Source organism: Mytilus edulis, chromosome 5 (assembly GCF_963676685.1).
Source record: "Mytilus edulis chromosome 5, xbMytEdul2.2, whole genome shotgun sequence".
Lineage (NCBI taxonomy): Eukaryota > Metazoa > Mollusca > Bivalvia > Mytilida > Mytilidae > Mytilus > Mytilus edulis.
Genome location: NC_092348.1, coordinates 76460691 through 76473501, shown reverse-complemented (window position 1 = coordinate 76473501; position 12811 = coordinate 76460691).

Sequence of the window (12811 nt, the reverse complement as noted above, 5' to 3'; positions counted from 1 at the left end):
ATATAATGAGCAATTTTATAAAATAAATTTGTCACTTTATTTTACAGTTACGGAGGAGATGTAGTCACATGGAAAACAATGTTCAGGGAGATAACTCTTACACAGAAAAGTATTTGGTTTAGAATGGGTGAAAATAAAAAGCGCATAAACTGTATGATACTATATAAGAAATATCTAAGCGACATATTGCGACACACAATTTTTACGCGAGAACAAAATTTGGCGGAAGAAAAGAAATTAAAATTAAAAACTAATTGTTCAGAGAACAATTGAAGGTCTTTCCACATCAAAGAAATTTTGAAAAGAAGCTAGTTTCTCAAGCTGATTCTATAACTAATAGTTTTGATATGCTTTAAAGTGAACTAAAGGAGATAGTGTACTACTACCCGTTAAGGAAATGTTACTTCCGGTCTCAAATGATAGCTTATTTCACTCTGATTCCAAAAATATATAGTTTCTATATACTTGTATGTGTACAACGTAAGATAATTGGCCATTTCCGGTTTATCGAAAGTTATTTCTTGTCTTGAGGGATAGGTTTATGTATCTATTATTACAAAATATATGGATTCCGAGTACTTTTACATGAAAAAAGTGCAAAATATGTATTCCGGTTTTCTCAAAGTCACTTCCGGTTGTCATTTTTCAAGGTCATTTGTCACCTAACCTTTTGTTGAAGGTCAAATTGCTTTATAATGAACCAAGTTGAAGTTGTATTCAAATAACCTTATAACCAGATATTTCAGGGGCATTTACTTCTGTAAGATGTCATTAGATGGTATCAGACCAAATGTAACATATCTTTATTACCATCTAACAATCATTTTGCATTTGTTCTTTTATAGATATCTTTTAAAGTGTTGGAGGAAATGCAAAAACATGAAAAAGTCAAAATTTAGAACTTGACCTTGACCTTTGACCTTGATCTCATTTTCTATGTTAGGACCTAGGGACCTCAAATAAAAAGGTTCCAGGGTTATACGGTGAAAGGTTAATGAGTTAAAAAAATAAACCATTAAATTTATTTAGTAAAGGTAGATAACTCCTATAAAATTTCATCGAATCGCTTCGATCCAAATAAGCCAAAATATTCTGAGGATTTAACTAACAATGTAGAAAAAGAATTTTATCGATATCTTTTTTTGTTACGAAGGAGATGCACTCACTTGATAAACAGTGAATAGGGAGATAACTCTTACAAAGAAAATTGTTTGGTCAAGAATGGATGAAAATAAAAAGCGCATAAACTGTATGATACTATATAAGAAATATCTAAGCGACATATTGCGAAACAAAAATTTTACGCGACAACAAAATTTGGCGGAAGAAAAAAAAATTAATAATAATTAAATAATTCAGAGAACAATTGAAGGTCTTTCCACCAAAAACAATGTATTTTAATATGAAAGTTGTAAAATTAAGTTTAAAGTGTCATTTCAATCGTCAAATGATAGCTTATTGTACGCTGATTCCAAACATATATGGTTACTATACAATAATTTTTAAATAAAGGAGATAATTTGTTACTTCTGGTTTGAAAAATGTTACTTTCGATAATATTTGAATATTTAATTGACACTGATTCCAAAAATATCTGGTTCTATATACTTTTATATTTATAAAGTACAAAAAAATGATACTTCCGGTTTACAAAAGGTCACTTCCGGTTGTTTTTTCAAGAATAAATGGTTTGATACCTTTTGCCAAAAGTCTCATGGCTTTATCATGTATACATATGAAGTAAAAGCAAAGGTCAAAATCTAGAACGTCAAATTAAGCTATGACCTTGAGATCAATTTCAAGGTCATAAACCAAGGACCTCAAATCAAAAGACCATAGATCTTAATTATATTTGGTTAATGAGTTATATCACCATACGCATATTTTTATATACAAGAGGGGAGAAAACTCCCTTTTACGTTCAACGTACCTTTGCAATCAAAATTTACGTGTTGCGACATGTTGCAACTAATAATTTAGAAAAAAGAATTTGTCTATATCTTATACGGTTTCTACAAATAAGTGTAAATAAGCCAAATTCAAAAATTAGAATATGTCCTTTTACCTTGACCTAATTTTCATTTTTTTTGCACCAAGGACCTCAAATCAAAAGATCCTACGTCTCTATCACTTATGGTTTACAAGATAGAAACGCATATCACTTATATCAAATGCATAAGGGGAAATAACTCTCATATGGAGCGTTCATATCGCTTTGGTCAAAATAGGACAAATCATGCGAAGGATATAACGAGCAATTTTATAAAATAAATTTGTCGTAATCTTTTACGGTTGCGAAGGAGTAGTGGACACAGAAAAAACAGTGTTTGGGGAAATAACTCCTACAAAGAAAAGTATTCGGTTACGCAGGGTAAATTTCAAAAGCGCATAAACTGTTCGATATCATATACCAAATATCTAAGCAACATATTGCGAAACAAATATTTATCGCAAGAACAAAATTTAGGTGGAAAAAAAAATAATCAGAAGAAAACAATAGGTCTTTCCACAGAAAAGTGGAAAGACCTAATAATAATAATTAAAGGTATTTCCACCTCAATGTTCAAAGGTATTGAAGAGAAGCTAGTTCCTGTTTACTCAAAGTTAAAATTGGCATCCAATCATAAGTTTCTTCATACAGATAGGATAAATAAATGGTTCCTATATATTTATGAGTAAAATAAGAGAGATGATGTTCTACTTCCGGTGAAGTGAATATCACTTCCGGTCTCATATGATAGCTTCTTTCACACTGATTTCAAAAATATATAGTTTCTAAATACTTTTGTGAGTAGAACAAGAGATAATTGGCTACTTCTACTCGCTTCGATTCAAATTAGTTAAAAATTCCTGAGGATGTAACGATCAATTTGTAAAAGAAATATTGTCGATATCTTTTTTTGTAACGAAGGAGATGCACACATATGGTAAACAGTGAATAGGGAGATAACTCTTTAAAAGAAAATTGTTGGTCTTAACAGGGTTAAAAATTAAAAGCGCATAAACTGTACGATACAATATAAGAAATATCTAAGTGACATATTGCAAAACCAAAATTTTTAAATTTCAAAAGTTGGCGGAAAAAAAACATAATAATTAAAAACCAATTGTTCAGTGAACAATTGAAAGTCTTTATAAATCAAAAAACATTTGATAAGATAGTTTTTTCATAAAGAAATGTTTAATTTTAATTTTGAGTGAAATAAGGGAGATAAAATGCTACTTCTGGTGAAATAAATGCCACTTCTGGTCTCTTATGATAGCTTCTTTTACACTGATTTCAAAAATATAAAGTTTCTATATACTTTTGTATGTAGAATGGGAGATAATTGGCCACTTCCGGTTTGTTGGAAGTCATTTTTAGTCTTCAGTATTCAGTTTATGTATCTATATGACAAAATATATGGATTCTACGTACTTTTATATGAAAAAATTGCATAAAGGCTACTTCCGGTTTTCTCAAGGTCACTTCCGGTAGTCATTTTTCAAGCTCATATATCACCTAACCTTTGTACAAGGTCAAAAGGCTTTATTATAAACTTAGATGAAGTTATTATCAAAACACCTCATATCGAGACATTTCAGGGGCACTAATTCCTATAAGATGACATTAAATTGTATCAGACTTAATTTAGCATATCTTTATTATAATAAATCAAACATTTTGCACTTGTTCTTTTATATGTGTCTTTCAAAGTGTCGGAGAAAATGCAAATACAAGCAAAAGTCACAATTGAGAGCTTGACCTTGACCTTTTACCTTGACCTCATTTTCTAAGTTAGGACCTAGGGGCCTCAGATAAAAATATCCCAGGCTTATACGGTTAACGGTTGATGAGTTGAAAACACATACCGACAAATTTATTGTGTAAGGGTAGATAACTCCTATAAAATGTCATCGAATCGCTTCCATCCAAATTAGCCAAAAATTTCTGAGGATGTAACGAACAATTTATAAAAGGAATTTTGTCGCTATCTTTTTTTGTTACGAAGCAAATGCACACACATGATAAACAGTGAATAGGGAGATAACTCTTACAAAAAAATGGTTCGCCTTAGCAGGGTGAAATTTAAAAGCGCATAAACTATACAATACCATATGAGAAATATCTATGCGACATATTGCGAAACAAACATTTATCGCAAGAACAAAATTTGGCGGAAGAAAAAAAAAATTAAAAACCAATTGTTCAGTGCACAATTGAAGGTCTTTCCACCAAAAACAATGTATTTTAATATGAACGTTGTAAAATTAAGTTTAAAGTGTCATTTTTATCATGGACGTCAAGTTGGTTACCTATTCCCTATTCCCTATTCATTACCTATTCCCTATTCCCTATTCCCTATTCGTTACCTATTCCCTATTCCCTTTTCGTTACCTATTCGTTACCTATTCCCTATGCCCTATTCGTTACCTATTCGTTACCTATTCCCTATTCCCTATTCGTTACCTATTCGTTACCTTTTCCCTATTCCCTATTCGTTACCTATTCGTTACTTATTCCCTATTCCCTATCGTTACCTATTCGTTACTTATTCGATTTTTAATATCCTTCCCCCTTTTTAATTAATTATTATTCTTCTTCTTCCTCTTCTTCCTCTTCTTCCTCTTCTTCCTCTTCTTCTTCCGCCACTTTAAAAATGAACTTATCCGCAGCATTTCTCGAAAACTACTTGTCAGATTTACTTAGGGTTTCATAAAATGTTAGACTAATATGTCTAGGTGAGCCATCAATCGCTCATTCGTGCATTGGGGTCTATTAAGGGGTATTTTGGGGGGCAGAAAGAAGGGAGGGTTTACTATAGAACCCTATGGGATTTCATTTTCTAAAATTTTCAAATGAATATAACTTGAAAACTGTAAGTGATAGATACATGCAGTCTTCAGAAATGATTAAAGGACAATAACACAAATCACATGAAATATAGGGGAGTCCCTGGGGAGTCATCCCTACCCCCTTCCATTCGAGAATATGCTTTTAACTTGTAAACGGTCCAGATCCCCACCCCTAAACCATATATATTCTTGTATGGGACAATAAAACTAATCAAATGAAATTAAATAAAAGTTCCTGGGGGTCACCCCACCCCGTTCAATTTGAGAATGTACTATTATCTTGTAAACGGTCCAGATCCCCACCCCTAAACCATATATGTTCTTGAATAGGACGATAAAACAAATCAAATGAAATTAAATGGAAGTCCCCGGGGGTCATCCCCACCCCATTCAATTTTAGAATGTGCTATTATCTTGTAAACGGTCCAGATCCCCACCCCTAAACCATATATATTCTTGTAGGGGACAATAAAACTAATCAAATGAAATTGAATGGAAGTTCCTGGGGGTCACCCCACCCCGTTCAATTTGAGAATGTACTATTATCTTGTAAACGGTCCAGATCCCCACCCCTAAACCATATATGTTCTTGAATAGGACGATAAAACAAATCAAATGAAATTAAATGGAAGTCCCCGGGGGTCATCCCCACCCCATTCAATTTTAGAATGTACTATTATCTTGTAAATGGTCCAGATCCCCACCCCTAAACCATATATTTTCTTGTAGGGGACAATAAAAAAAAATGAAATGAAATAAAAGGAAAGTCCCTAGGGGGTCACCCCACCCCCTCTTTTTTGAAAACTTATAAACGGTCAACATCCCCACCCCTAAACTATATATATTCTTGTAAGGGACAATAAAACTAATCAAATGAAATTAAATGGAAGTTCCTGGGGGTCACCCCCACCCCATTCAATTTGAGAATGTACTATTATCTTGTAAATGGTCCAGATTCCCACCCCTAAACCATATTTTCTTGTAGGGGACAATAAAACAAATGAAATGAAATAAAAGGAAAGTCCTAGGGGGTCAGCCCACCCCCTCTTGTTTGAAAACTTGTAAACGGTCAACATCCCCACCCCTAAACTATATATATTCTTGTAAGAGACAATAAAACTAACCAAATGAAATTAGATGGAAGTTCCTTGGGGTCACCCCCACCCCGTTCAATTTGAGAATGTACTATTATCTTGTAAATGGTCCAGATCCCCACCCCTAAACCATATATGTTCTTGTAGGGGACAATAAAACAAATAAAATGAGATAAAAGGGAAGTCCTGAGGGGGTCATCCCACCCCCTCTTGTTTGAAAACTTGTAAACGGTCAACATCCCCACCCCTAAACCATATATATTCTTGTAGGGGACAATAAAACAAATAAAATGAAATGTAGGTAAAGTCCCTGGGGGTCACCACCACCCCCTCCTGTTTGAATACTTGTAAATGGTTGAGATCCCCACCAGTAAGCCATATATATTCTTGTATGGGACAAAAAAATCAAATCAAATGAACATGGGACCATATGAATTGCGAGTTATGGGAGCTTTGTTTGGGAGACTTCGTAACAGCATCCTGTTACAATTACTTCTTGTTGTTTATACTCTTATATCTGGTACTAGTTCTAAATTTGTTGAGGTAAAATGATCTTTTTATGACCTATTTATATGTGTGTGTGCTCAACCGATCCTTTTACTTTATGTTCGATACTCATTTGTTCCTTATTTGATTTTTATACGTTCTACCTTTTAACTGCTTTATGTCCGTATGTTTGAAGATGGATCTTGGTTGGAAGGGATGAAATCACCGTGTTAGCGCTCGCATAAAAAAAAAGATGTGGTATAATTGCCAATGAGACAACAACCCACAATAGACCAAAATGACACAGAAACTATCAACTATAGGTCAATGTACGGCCTTCAACAATGAGCATAGCCCAAACCGTGTAGTCACCTATAAAAGGCCGATATATGACAATTTCAAACAATTCAAACAACAAAACTAACGGCCGTATTTCATATACAAAAAAATAACGGAAAACAAATATGTAACACAAAAACAAACGATAACTACTTAATTTCAGGCTCTTGTCTAGGGAGAGGCACATACTAACATAATGTGGTGGGGTTAAACATGTTAGCAGGATGTACATCGTTTCGGAGCATGCTATTACCTTGTTTAATTCGTTCCATCACTCGCTTATAATTCGCTTATAATACGTGTATCATACGTTGCACCTTTTAAAACATGATTTTCAATTGTTTTGTTGTCTCTGGTGGTAGATTTGGGTTCTTAGGGGTGATATAACTCTATAAGCGCATATGTACCCGTTCCAGCGCTCGGATAATACCCTGTTACTTATTCGTTCCTTATTCGCTTTTAATGCGCGGGGTAAGTATACGTTGCACCTTGAAATAAATCGTTTTTTAATTGTGTTCATGTCTCTGGTGGTAACAATGTGTTCTTACCCGTTCCAGCGCTCGGTTAATACCCTGTTACCTATTCGTTACCTATTCATTTATAATACGTTTGTTGTACGTTGCACCTTTTAGAAAAGGATTTTTAATTGTGTTCATGTCTCTGGTGGTAACAATGTGTTCTTAGAGCAGAAATGACCCTATTAGCATGCATGTACCCGTTCCAGCGCTCGGTTAATACCCTGTTACCTATTCGTTACCTATTCGTTACCTATTCACTTATAATACGTTTGTTGTACATTGCACCTTTTAGAAAAGGATTTTCACTTGTGTTCATGTCTCTGGTGGTAACAGTGTGTAATTAGAGATGAAATGACCCTATTAGCATGCATGTACCCGCTCAAGCGCTCGGTTAATACCCTGTTACCTATTAGTTACCTATTCACTTATAATACGTTTGTTGTACGTTGCACCTTTTAGAAAAGGATTTTCACTTGTGTTCATGTCTCTGGTGGTAACAATGTGTAATTAGAGATGAAATGACCCTATTAGCGTGCATGTACCCGTTCCACCGCTCGATTATTACCCTGTTACCTATTCGTTACCTATTCACTTATAATACGTTTGTTGTACGTTGCACCTTTTAGAAACGGATTTTGAATTGTGTCCATGTCTCTTGTGGTAACAATGTGTTCTTAGAGATGAAATGACACTATTAGCGCGTATGTACCCGTTCCAGCGCTCGGTTAATACCCTGTTACCTATTCGTTACCTATTCGTTACCTATTCACTTAGAATACGTTTGTTGTACGTTGCACCTTTTAGAAAAGGATTTTCAATTGTGTCCATGTCTCTGGTGGTAACAATGTGTTCTTAGAGATGAAATGACCCTATTAGCGCATATGTACCCATTCCAGCGCTCGGTTAATACCCTGTTACCTATTCGTTACCTATTCGTTACTTATGCGCTTGATATACGTTTGTTGTACGTTGCACTTTTAAGAAAAGGATTTTTACTTGTGTTCATGTCTCTCTTGGTAACAATGTGTAATTAGAGATGAAATGACACTATTAGCGTGCATGTACCCGTTCCAGCGCTCGGTTAATACCCTGTTACCTATTCGTTACCTATTCGTTACCTATTCACTTATAATACGTTTGATGTACGTTGCACCTTTTAGAAAAGGATTTTCAACTGTGTCCATGTCTCTGGTGGTAACAATGTGTTCTTAGAGACGAAATGACCCTATTAGCACGCATGTACCCGTTTCACCGCTCGGTTAATACCCTGTTACCTATTCGTTACCTATTCGTTACCTATTCACTTATAATACGTTTGTTGTACGTTGCACCTTTTAGAAAAGGATTTTCAGTTGTGTTCATGTCTCTGGTGGTAACAATGTGTTCTTAGAGATGAAATGACCCTATTAGCGCGCATGTACCCGTTCCAGCGCTCGATTAATACCCTGTTACGTATTCGTTACCTATTCGTTACCTATTCGTTACCTATTCGTTACCTATTCGTTACTTATTCGATTTTTAATATCCTTCCCCCTTTTTAATTAATTATTATTCTTCTTCTTCCTCTTCTTCCTCTTCTTCCTCTTCTTCTTCCGCCACTTTAAAAATGAACTTATTCGCAGCATTTCTCGAAAACTACTTGTCAGATTTACTTAGGGTTTCATAAAATGTTAGACTAATATGTCTAGGTGAGCCATCAATCGCTCATTTGTGCATTGGGGTCTATTAAGGGGTATTTTGGGGGGCAGAAAGAAGGGAGGGTTTACTATAGAACCCTATGGGATTTCATTTTCTAAAATTTTCAAATGAATATAACTTGAAAACTGTAAGTGATAGATACATGCAGTCTTCAGAAATGATTAAAGGACAATAACACAAATCACATGAAATATAGGGGAGTCCCTGGGGAGTCATCCCTACCCCCTTCCATTCGAGAATATGCTTTTAACTTGTAAACGGTCCAGATCCCCACCCTTAAACCATATATATTCTTGTATGGGACAATAAAACTAATCAAATGAAATTAAATAAAAGTTCCTGGGGGTCACCCCACCCCGTTCAATTTGAGAATGTACTATTATCTTGTAAACGGTCCAGATCCCCACCCCTAAACCATATATGTTCTTGAATAGGACGATAAAACAAATCAAATGAAATTAAATGGAAGTCCCCGGGGGTCATCCCCACCCCATTCAATTTTAGAATGTGCTATTATCTTGTAAACGGTCCAGATCCCCACCCCTAAACCATATATATTCTTGTAGGGGACAATAAAACTAATCAAATGAAATTGAATGGAAGTTCCTGGGGGTCACCCCCACCCTGTTCAATTTGATAATGTACTATTATCTTGTAATGGTCCAGATCCCCACCCCTAAACCATATATTTTCTTGTAGGGGACAATAAAAAAAAATGAAATGAAATAAAAGGAAAGTCCCTAGGGGGTCACCCCACCCCCTCTTTTTTGAAAACTTATAAACGGTCAACATCCCCACCCCTAAACTATATATATTCTTGTAAGGGACAATAAAACTAATCAAATGAAATTAAATGGAAGTTCCTGGGGGTCACCCCCACCCCATTCAATTTGAGAATGTACTATTATCTTGTAAATGGTCCAGATCCCCACCCCTAAACCATATTTTCTTGTAGGGGACAATAAAACAAATGAAATGAAATAAAAGGAAAGTCCTAGGGGGTCAGCCCACCCCCTCTTGTTTGAAAACTTGTAAACGGTCAACATCCCCACCCCTAAACTATATATATTCTTGTAAGAGACAATAAAACTAACCAAATGAAATTAGATGGAAGTTCCTTGGGGTCACCCCACCCCATTCAATTTGAGAATGTACTATTATCTTGTAAATGGTCCAGATCCCCACCCCTAAACCCTATTTTCTTGTAGGGGACAATAAAACAAATGAAATGAAATAAAAGGAAAGTCCTAGGGGGTCAGCCCACCCCCTCTTGTTTGAAAACTTGTAAACGGTCAACATCCCCACCCCTAAACTATATATATTCTTGTAAGAGACAATAAAACTAACCAAATGAAATTAGATGAAAGTTCCTTGGGGTCACCCCCACCCCGTTCAATTTGAGAATGTACTATTATCTTGTAAATGGTCCAGATCCCCACCCCTAAACCATATATGTTCTTGTAGGGGACAATAAAACAAATAAAATGAGATAAAAGGGAAGTCCTGAGGGGGTCATCCCACCCCCTCTTGTTTGAAAACTTGTAAACGGTCAACATCCCCACCCCTAAACCATATATATTCTTGTAGGGGACAATAAAACAAATAAAATGAAATGTAGGTAAAGTCCCTGGGGGTCACCACCACCCCCTCCTGTTTGAATACTTGTAAATGGTTGAGATCCCCACCAGTAAGCCATATATATTCTTGTATGGGACAAAAAAATAAAATCAAATGAACATGGGACCATATGAATTGCGAGTTATGGGAGCTTTGTTTGGGAGACTTCGTAACAGCATCCTGTTACAATTACTTCTTGTTGTTTATACTCTTATATCTGGTACTAGTTCTAAATTTGTTGAGGTAAAATGATCTTTTTATGACCTATTAATATGTGTGTGTGCTCAACCGATCCTTTTACTTTATGTTCGATACTCATTTGTTCCTTATTTGATTTTTATACGTTCTACCTTTTAACTGCTTTATGTCCGTATGTTTGAAGATGGATCTTGGTTGGAAGGGATGAAATCACCGTGTTAGCGCTTGCATAAAAAAAAGATGTGGTATAATTGCCAATGAGACAACAACCCACAATAGACCAAAATGACACAGAAACTATCAACTATAGGTCAATGTACGGCCTTCAACAATGAGCATAGCCCAAACCGTGTAGTGACCTATAAAAGGCCGAGATATGACAATTTCAAACAATTCAAACAACAAAACTAACGGCCGTATTTCATATACAAAAAAATAACGGAAAACAAATATGTAACACAAAAAAAAAGGAAAACTACTTAATTTCAGGCTCTTGTCTAGGGAGAGGCACATACTAACATAATGTGGTGGGGTTAAACATGTTAGCAGGATGTACATCGTTTCGGAGCATGCTATTACCTTGTTTAATTCGTTCCATCACTCGCTTATAATTCGCTTATAATACGTGTATCATACGTTGCACCTTTTAAAACATGATTTTCAATTGTTTTTTTTTTTGTCTCTGGTGGTAGATTTGGGTTCTTAGGGGTGATATAACTCTATAAGCGCATATGTACCCGTTCCAGCGCTCGGATAATACCCTGTTACTTATTCGTTCCTTATTCGCTTTTAATGCGCGGGGTAAGTATACGTTGCACCTTGAAATAAATCGTTTTTTAATTGTGTTCATGTCTCTGGTGGTAACAATGTGTTCTTACCCGTTCCAGCGCTCGGTTAATACCCTGTTACCTATTCGTTACCTATTCATTTATAATACGTTTGTTGTACGTTGCACCTTTTAGAAAAGGATTTTTAATTGTGTTCATGTCTCTGGTGGTAACAATGTGTTCTTAGAGAAGAAATGACCCTATTAGCATGCATGTACCCGTTCCAGCGCTCGGTTAATACCCTGTTACCTATTCGTTACCTATTCGTTACCTATTCACTTATAATACGTTTGTTGTACGTTGCACCTTTTAGAAAAGGATTTTCAATTGTGTCCATGTCTCTGGTGGTAACAGTGTGTAATTAGAGATGAAATGACCCTATTAGCATGCATGTACCCGCTCCAGCGCTCGGTTAATACCCTGTTACCTATTAGTTACCTATTCGTTACCTATTCACTTACAATAAGTTTGTTGTACGTTGCACCTTTTAGAAAAGGATTTTCACTTGTGTTCATGTCTCTGGTGGTAACAATGTGTAATTAGAGATTAAATGACCCTATTAGCGTGCATGTACCCGTTCCACCGCTCGATTATTACCCTGTTACCTATTCGTTACCTATTCACTTATAATACGTTTGTTGTACGTTGCACCTTTTAGAAAAGGATTTTGAATTGTGTCCATGTCTCTGGTGGTAACAATGTGTTCTTAGAGATGAAATGACACTATTAGCGCGCATGTACCCGTTCCAGCGCTCGGTTAATACCCTGTTACCTATTCGTTACCTATTCGTTACTTATTCGCTTGATATACGTTTGTTGTACGTTGCACTTTTAAGAAAAGGATTTTTACTTGTGTTCATGTCTCTGGTGGTAACAATGTGTAATTAGAGATGAAATGACACTATTAGCGTGCATGTACCCGTTCCAGCGCTCGGTTAATACCCTGTTACCTATTCGTTACCTATTCGTTACCTATTCACTTATAATACGTTTGATGTACGTTGCACCTTTTAGAAAAGGATTTTCAACTGTGTCCATGTCTCTGGTGGTAACAATGTGTTCTTAGAGACGAAATGACCCTATTAGCACGCATGTACCCGTTCCACCGCTCGGTTAATACCCTTCTACATATTCGTTACCTATTCGTTACCTATTCACTTATAATACGTTTGTTGTACGTTGCACCTTTTAGAAAAGG